Here is a 9,666-nt window from a genome sequence, read left to right on the forward strand (position 1 = left end):
GATTGATACCTGCATAAATCACATGTTAGCAAAAGGAACATGTTTGAAGTTTACATAGGACCATGGCAGTAGAAGCTTTTGTATGCATGTCAGCTTGTCTCGGTAAAGTATGTGATCTATACTAACTCCAATTTCGGAATACACTTATGTGATCATATCATTATTAGACTAAGTTCCAAATTATGCCCCAGCAAGCTTCCATTCTATTCCACAATGATGAAAAACTAAATGCATATACCCAACATAGAGGCAACATGAACTGTAGGTAAGGATTGGATTAAACTGAGCTGGTAGTAGTAAGTCTGTGGAGGTGAGTGTCTCTTTGGAAAAGGGTACTTCTCTATAGTCGAGCTTTTACATTTTTTTTTTCCTTGGATATATCTATGCATTGGGCTGTCTTGTATTCTTTTGAGAATCCCATGAACTATAAAGTCTGGAAGATTAGGGGAATGGCCTGATAATGGTTGTACTCGAAGTAGGTGGTAACTGTGATAACTCTGATTGCTTTGATTATGGTTGTACTTGGTGCTCATGGTAGAAAAGAGGGTTTAGATTCTCTAATTGCTATGATCAACAGTTGAGATGTATCCTCTTGAGCCCAACAACCTTGAAGTTCGAGTAAAATATCTTGATGGAGTTGTGTAGTGCCCGTCTCTTTGTTTTTCTCTTTGCTTGTGGAGGGACCCTCTACATTCCTAGAAGATCTCTTTGAAAGAGAGAAATATTAACATCTTAAAAAGACCCCTTATATATCTCTAGGGTATCTCTTTGAAAGAGTAAATATTAACTCCTTAAAAAGACCCAATGGATCTATGAGGCCAAAAAGTAGTAGATGAAGTTTCCATGAGAATATTGAATCATGGGAAAAAACATCATCAGCTTGTGCGTGCAAAATACAAAAGCATCATGGGCTTGTGTGTACGATGAGAGATGGGTCTAAGGAAAGAAGAGAACCCTTGTTTTGTCCTCTCCAATGTGCCCCTTGATTGAGTTTCTTCATTATCTTTGTTCTTTGTAATCTCTATGCTTGTGGTGTTGTGCTTCTTTCTTGTTGCCTTACCAAGAAGCTCTTTTTCCCTTCGTGTGTTTCTTAATCATCCTTCCATAGCATATGTATACAAGACATTAAAGGAATGCTAAGTGTAATAAGGTCTTCCCATCAAGACATGTAGACAAAATAAGAATTAATAGGTTTGTAACTTTATGATTGAAAGAAGGAATTGAGACTCGGTGATAAAACTTAAAATAAAGAACTCCAATAAACACGAACTCTTCCTAAAATTTTCTTTTTGAAAATTATGAAATGTAGAACTACATGAAGATTATGGAGCGATGGAATACTTATAAACATGGGTATATTTTAATTGGTATAAAAACCAATGGCTTATCCCAAGTTTTCTATTGCTTAGCCCATATCCAAGGTTATCTTAAAGGAGAGCAATATGAAAGTAGATAGAAATGCATAGCCAGTTAGTTAGTTCAATGGTGTGTAATCTAAGGTTTTGTGATCTTTTAAGTGTTGTTTTGTTCAAGTAGCTATAAAAACAACTAGAAATGCATAGTCAAGTAATTGAGTTCAATGGTGTGTAATGTCAAATTTTAAGATCTTTAAGTGTTGTTTCATTCAATCAAATTGATTTTAGAGCTTTATAATATCTTGGAGAGCAATGTGAAAACAACACATAGTAAGCTAATTGAGCTAAATGATGAGTAATCTCAAGTTTTGTGATATGTTGTTTCGTTTAAGCTATTTGGATTTTTTCAATGGATAATAAAAGTGCATAAATACTTTATTGTAAACACGATTAATAAGTGTGTATATGTATAAATATAGATAGATATATAATATAATCACACTTGGAGAGTTGGCAAACTTTCTTTCAAAAAATTACAAGATCCAAGGAATTGGCTCTTCCTTGAAATAGTATTTTTATTGTTATAAAGTGAGCATCAGACATTTGTGTGTTTGGATTCAAAATGTAGTCACCTATAAAACCAAGGGGATACTAATGCATTAAGCTACTAGTGCATTCAAATCTCTCTCTCTCTCTCTCTCTCTCTCTCTCTCCCCCTAGACAAAGACAAAAATGCAAAGATAGAGAAGCTTTAGTATACTCTCTCCAATGTATATGTATTATGTATTTATCTAAACTTGCATAGCATACCATACCCACATTGAAGTACCATGGATGTATCGTTATATAAGATGACATGCAACGGGAAATTAAAAGTAACCCATGATATCATCCATGTTTCTTTTTCAAACTAGAAGATAACTCGCAACTTGAATTCATAGATCATGTACAGAAACAGAATGAAACAAGTTATATGTACATCCATTTTTGAACTTGGATTTTTTTGAGGGCTAGTTGTTGGTGGTTAACTTTTTTCTGAAAAGCGACCCTCTATGACTTCTTGCCATATGTGAAGAAAACCAAAATGTATACACAACTACGAGAGAGGCCTATGGATAGGAGATGAGAGTTACTACTTGGAGATTGGCTAGTTAAGTGCAACACCTTGAAGCTCAAAATGTGGATGCCACACATGGGGAGAGAAACCTATAGTCCAAAGTGGAGAAGAGAGAGCTGATAATAAAAGATGACAGAGAGAGAAGCTTAAAATAACACTGTAGTGTCTTGAAGGAAAGAAAAAAGCTATAACTAATTCTTCTTTTTGGGAAATATATAAAAAATAAAAAATAAAAATATCATTCCATATATATATATATATATATATATTCCTTCCCCCCCCACAGATACTTTTTTTTTTTGGAAGGCTTGAGTAAAAAGGAGGTTAAAGAAGGAGATTCTTCTAAATGTGATAGCATTCAAGAGAATAATAGTTAGCTTGGCACCAAATCCACTCTAGGAGTAGGCCAAGTTGTTAACATCTTAAAAACATAACATCGTTTGTGTTCCTCGATTGCTTGCCCTAGAAGATGGCTACCATGAAAGAACTTATAGGCATATTGCTTCCTCAACACTAGTATACTTGACTCTAGTCCTTGTGCATGCCCACCATGCTTTGACGCCTTAACCAGTCTCTTGAACCTACCAAGCAGTCATTTCTTGGTAAATTGAAACATTAAAGAAAATATATAATCCCCTTAGATATGTTTCAAAAAACAATGTGTAACATGTTTGTTTCAACAAGGTGATGTCTAACTTATTTGCTTCTATACTAACTATGACATCAATGAGACAAGTTCCTTTTTTTTAATACACATTTGAATCTTTCAGTGGGGCTAGAGGAAGATATGTCAGAAACTTCAAGCTTCTTGGCTCTCTTGATGGCTTCTTGTGTTATGCCTCTCCAAACCTCATGGGGGGCTGCGAAACCCTTGATGTGTCATCACCCGTGTTGAATGTGCATTTCCTTGCATACAATAGTATACACAAGCTGCACAATGAGCTATGTAGATGGGAGGTGTCTTGCAATAAAGACATGGCAAGAAACCATAACCTTCAGTTGAAATTCCTACGCTAGGAACTCTATGTGGCAACTTCCCTACAAAAGAACACATGTTAAGAAATCCTATTGATGTTCAAATTAATGCTTAATGTTCACTTCTGTTCACATACCATGCCACGACAAATGGTTTTGTTGTGCAGTTATTGAAAAGCTACCACACCATAGAGGGAATATTGGCACTCAAACACACTTCCATAATAGCTCTTTCACACAGCCCGAAGAAACTTCACATGGGTCTCCACTGGTCTTATCCAACAATGATCACATCGTACATTTGTTCCATGCTTATCATTGGTGAAATTTGGTCATTTTTGATGCAAGAAGTTCAAATGCCACATCGCCATCATATACATATGACATTTCTCCTACGTTCTTTATGCTACTACATCTTAAGGCACCAAATTTTCATTTCCTAAACTTTCACTCCGTAAACACTGAGAGATTGGATTGGCTGTTATCAAAAAGCTTGCATTGCAAATCTAATTCTATGATTACTAAGTACTGTCCATGGAATTTGAAAATAGTTTCCACATTTCCTAAACTTGATGCACACATGCGAGAGAGAGAGAGAGAGAGAGAGAGAGAGAGAGAGAGAGAGAGAGAGAGAGAGAGAGAGAGAGAGAGAGAGAGAGATGGTCCCCCTAATGTTGAGTAATAACACCCATAGATGTGGGCAAATGGGGTGCACCCAATGGTGGGGAGCAAGAGGTGCTATGTGGGAAACCCTGAGAGGGGAGGAGAGAGAGAGAGAGAGAGAGAGAGAGAGAGAGAGAGAGAGAGGAGTTAAAAGGAAACACATCCCAAGTGGCAAGCTCCCACTTGGGATGGGGGAGCTTGAGGTTTTTTTTGTTGAAATTTTTGAAATTTGTTTGAAATTGTGTGTGTGTGTGTGTGTGTGTGTGTGTGTGTGTGTGAGAGAGAGAGAGAGAGAGAGAGAGAGAGAGAGAGAGAGAAGATGCATGTAAAAAAACCCAAGCTCCCCCATTCCAAGTGGTGCTCGTCACTATGGATGGGGAAGCTTGGGATTTCTCTCTCTGTCTTTCTCTCTCTCTCCATCTCCCTCAAAAGAACCCCAAGCCATTGCAAATGGCAACCTTGCCACTTGGGATGGGGGAGCTTGGTTTTTTTTCCTCTCTCTCTCTCTCTAACTCTCTCTCTCTCTCACACACACACACACACACACACACACACACACTCTAGCTCTGTTGGTGTTTAAAATAAATTTAAAGAAAGAAAAAAAAGAAAAGAAATCCCAAGCTTCGTCATCCCAAGTGGGAGCTTACCACTTGGGATGTGGGAGTTTGGGTATTTTTTCATAATTTTTTCCTTTTTTAACTCCTCTCTCTCTCTCTCTCTCTCTCTCTCTCTCACACACACACACACACACACACACACACTCTCTCTCTCTCTCTCTCTCTCTCTCTCTCATGGTTCCACCCACCATAGCTCCTCTTGCTTCCACTGGTTACACCCCATTTGCCCAGTTTGGGGGTGTTATTGCTTAGCATTAGGGGGGACCATATCTAGCATAGCACATTCAGCAGCCCAACCAAGCTTAATAGCAAAGTGGAGTGTAGCCTTAGCCCATCTACCAGAGCAGAGAGTGACATTTAGTAGCTCAACTTGAAGGCATAACAACAGTCTTTGACAGCAACGCGGCCTGCCAGCAGCAATAACATCACCATAGCTTCTGCCACTACGGGAAGTAGAGGCAGGCGGGTGGCTTTGCAGTATGTTGGGCAACTCCTTCGCAAAGCTCCATGTAAGTTTTTTTAATTAAAAAAAACAACCCTATCCTTAATTTTTTTGAAGGGAGGGTTCTCATAACGTGCTCTAGGAGAAGGACCTTAGGATGACATACTATAAGGTAAATTAACCAAAGCCATGCCTATTATTGACTAGGGATCTCCCTTCTTAATCACATAAAAACGTAATCATGCAATGTTGTTAAGGTACAAAAGCAAAGCAGACAAGATTGTAGTTCTTAAACAATCAAGAAAACTCTAAGGCACAAAATTTTGGGTTAGAGACAAGTTGACTCCAATGCAACTCAAGCAGAAGAAGATAGAAATCGCCAAAGTTCGAGGATCATGCAAAGAAGGCAAATGGGCAGTTACCAATAAGGAAGGGAATCATTGAATAATTTTGCAAGCCAAAGCTAGATCCAACTCTATTAAGGGTGCCTTAATGTAAATGGTTGGAACACCATCATCATTTGTATGACATTTGAGGCTTTTGTTATTTTTGTCCTAGACTAGACATTAGGCCTAGACCTCCGTTGTCTCTATGATGATGTATGTTTGGTCTCATAGGTTATTTTGACCTTCCAAAGACATTAATATGGTGCTTCACCATGGGTTCAGCAGCCAGAGCTAGATTGACACGGGGATATGCAGCATTGGCTATGCTAGAGAGACAATGCTACCTGGTGCATTTTCAGGAGCCTCGGACGAAGGGGTGGCTATTTGACACATTAGTCACACCGGCACTGATGTATGGAGCAGCGGTATGGGCGCCAGGCCTTGCTACCCATTGGTGGACACAGATAGAGAGACCACGGGCCCTCATGATGGCACGCATGATACGCAGCAAACCGTCACTACCTCATGACATTATCCGAGCAGAGTTTGCTGCACCTCCTATGATGGTAGAGGCCATATTTGAGACTATACGCATGCTAGATAGATTCAGAGAGATGCCATAGGACAGATTGTCATACAGAGCTTTTGAGGCATCTAGACAGCTGGCTGAGGCAGGAGACAGAGGATCATGGTATGCACAGGTCACACATTGGTTCTCACAGCATGGCGTAGACATGGATCATCTACCACCATTCCAGTATGAGACAGGGATGCACCACATATCCGTCTCTCTCATAATGAGAGGAACATAGTATTGAGACAGGACCTATGGCAGCTCTATACACGAGAGACATGGATAATATCGCCTACGCAGCCTCTTTCACCGAAGATGCTATACTACACAGATCACTTCATAAGTATCACTGATGATGGATTTACAGAGAGGCCTAGATACATGGAGGGCTTTTTACCACACGGCTCCCGAGTGGCTATTGGTTAGCTTAGAGTTTTTACCACAGGGCTCCCGAGTGGCTATTGGTTAGCTTAGAGTTTCATCACATCGATTGGAGATCGAGTGGCAGAGCAGCACGGATCCCCCGAGAGGAGAGGGTATGCAGATTGTGAAGAGAGGAGGTGGAGAGTGAGGAGCATTATGTATGGAGATGCAGAGCATATACAGCCATCAGAGAGAGATATCCATTTTATTCAGAGAGCCACATTCCCTACGCCAGATCTTTGAGGCAGTAGACCAGCGCATACTAGGGAGATTCATTCTAGACATACAGCGTCACAGAGAGAGACATCATTATAGGCTCAGACAGCTCCAGAAGAGGGGGGACGACAGACACAGATTACTACATTTTTTCAGAGATCCATCCCACTCCTAGCCCCTACACAATAGGGAATTACTCTCCAGAGAGCAGAGACACTCAGAGCCCACAGGAGACAGAGGACACCTAGCTTTCGGACACCATGCCTATACCAAAGAGAGATGACAGAGATCAGAGCTCAGTTTCACAGAGAGGGTGCGTAGCGATTGGCTCGCTTCAGAGAGACCCGGGCATGTTCTTCAGGGAGCTGTGGACACCCCCTTCATTGATGTATACCATTTTATACCCCCAATGTGGTATAGGATGGAGCTAGCTAGGTTGCATATCATGATTGTATACTCCATGCATATAGCTTTGCATTCTCCTAGTAGTAGAGCTCCATCCCCTCCCCCCCACTCATTGTACTTATTGCACACCCAGATTCAGCTTTTTAGTGCAGTACTTTTTCATTTTGTTGGGATGACAGAGGATACCCCACACAAGTACACTGATTTGTCTCATAGGCCGAGTTCAGTCTTTTGGAAGACGTTAATAAAATCTTTCTCTCTCTCTCTCTCTCTCTCTCTCTCTCTCTCTCTCTCTCTCTCTCTCTCTCTCTCTCTCTGTAAAAAAAAAGAACCCCCCAAGCTCCCCCATTCCTTGTGGGCATAGGTTTTTTTTTCTTTTAACTCTTCCCCCCACCCCCCCCCTCTCTCTCTCTCTCTCTCTCTCTCTCTCTCTCTCTCACTATTTTAAAAAATCAAAATAAAATAATAGAAAATAACCCCAAGCTCCCCCATCCCAAAGTGGTGAGCTTGCTACTTTCAATGTGGAAGCTTGGGTTTTTTTGTTCATATTTTCTCAACTACTCTCTCTCTCTCTCTCTCTCTCTCTCTCTCTCTCTCTCTCTCTCTCTCTCTCTCAAAAATAAATAAATAAATGGGAAAAAAATCCCACTCCCCCATCCCAAGTGGTGAGCTCACCACTTGTTGGGATGTGGGAGCTCGGTTTTTTTTATTTTTTTTAAAAACTCCTCTCTCTCTCTCTCTCTCTCTCTCTCTCTCTCTCTCTCTCTCTCTAGGGCCGAATGGATCCATAATGCTTGGATATTTGGTTTCTCTCTCTCTCTCTCTCTCTCTCTCTCTCTCTCTCTCTCTCTCTCTCTCTCTCTCTCTCTCTCTCTCTCTTCTACATGCTGGCAACTTCACATCACATTCTCCCTAAAACAGGCTGCCCATCGACACTAGCATGCACAATCCCATTCAAGGAAGCTTCCCACTTGGATTTTTAGGTGGTCTAATCAAGCTAAGTGAAGACAAGATTTCACACAAGAAATAATCTCATTAATTTCTACAGGCATGTCAAATCTCAACTCAATCTTATAACTCATGGAGGGGTCCACACAAGGTAAACCCTCTTCTCCAGATAGTCTCTAGAATGATCCCCTGCAATACTTGTTTCTACTCCCAGCATAAACAAGGATTAAATGACTTCGAATCCTCACAAGAATTTGAATTCAAGATAAATAGGTGCGTGGAAAAGCTTCAGGAAGATGGTGGACCCTGTTATTTTAATAGCAAGTAAATGGATTAAATATAGAAAAGTCCTATTTTTAGATGCCTTGTGAATGTTAAAGCAGGAAAAAGCTAATCTCACACCCTCCTAGGTGATCAAAATAATCATTAGTTTACTTCCAAGTATACCATTAGCTCACCTGCGATTTTTAGTAAATCATGACTAAATTTAACAGATGCTACTTTTGGTTGACACGATGGCATCAAATTATATCAAGTTAGTGAACACAAGTTTTGGGTGGCCAAGGAGCTCTCAAAATAATTTTGAGACCCACTGGATATTTTTACTAAATGCTAACCATTGCCGCTCCTAAATTCAACGCGTATGATCCCAACAGGGAAGGCAAAGGATAACCTGGTCAAACATTAGAGGCTATGTGACAACACTGGCCCCCAAGGGACTATCGATTGCCTAGATAACCCTACCATATAAGCTTTTCTTATATAACAAGATGTTCTTTTTGTTGCCATATATATAGGCAGTGATGTGTGTGAACACACTTAGGACCACCGGGGCACTTTTTCCCTCTTTAGGAGGCTTTTTCCCCCGGCTTGTATATACGCCCATTATTCTAGGGCTAACTTATCTTTGTACATTGACACAATCTAATACAATGTGTGTTGTGTGCATTCTTGCTTCTTCTTCTCCAAGCTTTGTGTGCTTTTCTGCAACCCTAATTCCAACAATTGGTATCAGAGGAGGCATCGGCTCCTAGGGCTACGTCGCTAGCACCTTCCGACTCACGTTCTCCGATTGAGGTGAGCTTTCACGAGTGCTTGCAGGTCCCTATACTCTGCAGATATGCGTAGGGCTTTGTGTTCTCAAAAATTACATCTGAGGTCGTTTCGGACTCCGTTTTTGCATTACAAGTTTTGTACAGGTGTTTTCGTCATTTTGTGCAGAAATTTTGACAGTGCAGTTTTCTGCAAAACAGGCATATGTATTCTATTGTGGACCGTGCTACATAGCACGAGTTGTTTTCTGTTCAGTCTTTGCTTCATTACAGGTAGTTTTTTGCATCAGTTTCAGTCAGTGGCCATGGCTGATAACAGCAATGATATATTTCGCATGTTGTTTTGCTGATGACAAATTGGATGGAGATAGCAACTACCCACTTTGGGCATACATGATGCAGCATGTTTTGGTTGCAAAAAGGAGTGTGGAACATTGTGCAGGGTATGGATGTACATCTAGGTTCTGTGGATGTAGGATCTGTTGAGGATGTT

Source organism: Cibotium barometz, chromosome 8, assembly GCF_041138505.1.
Source record: "Cibotium barometz isolate CiBa-2024 chromosome 8, ASM4113850v1, whole genome shotgun sequence".
In the NCBI taxonomy this organism is placed as follows: domain Eukaryota; kingdom Viridiplantae; phylum Streptophyta; class Polypodiopsida; order Cyatheales; family Cibotiaceae; genus Cibotium; species Cibotium barometz.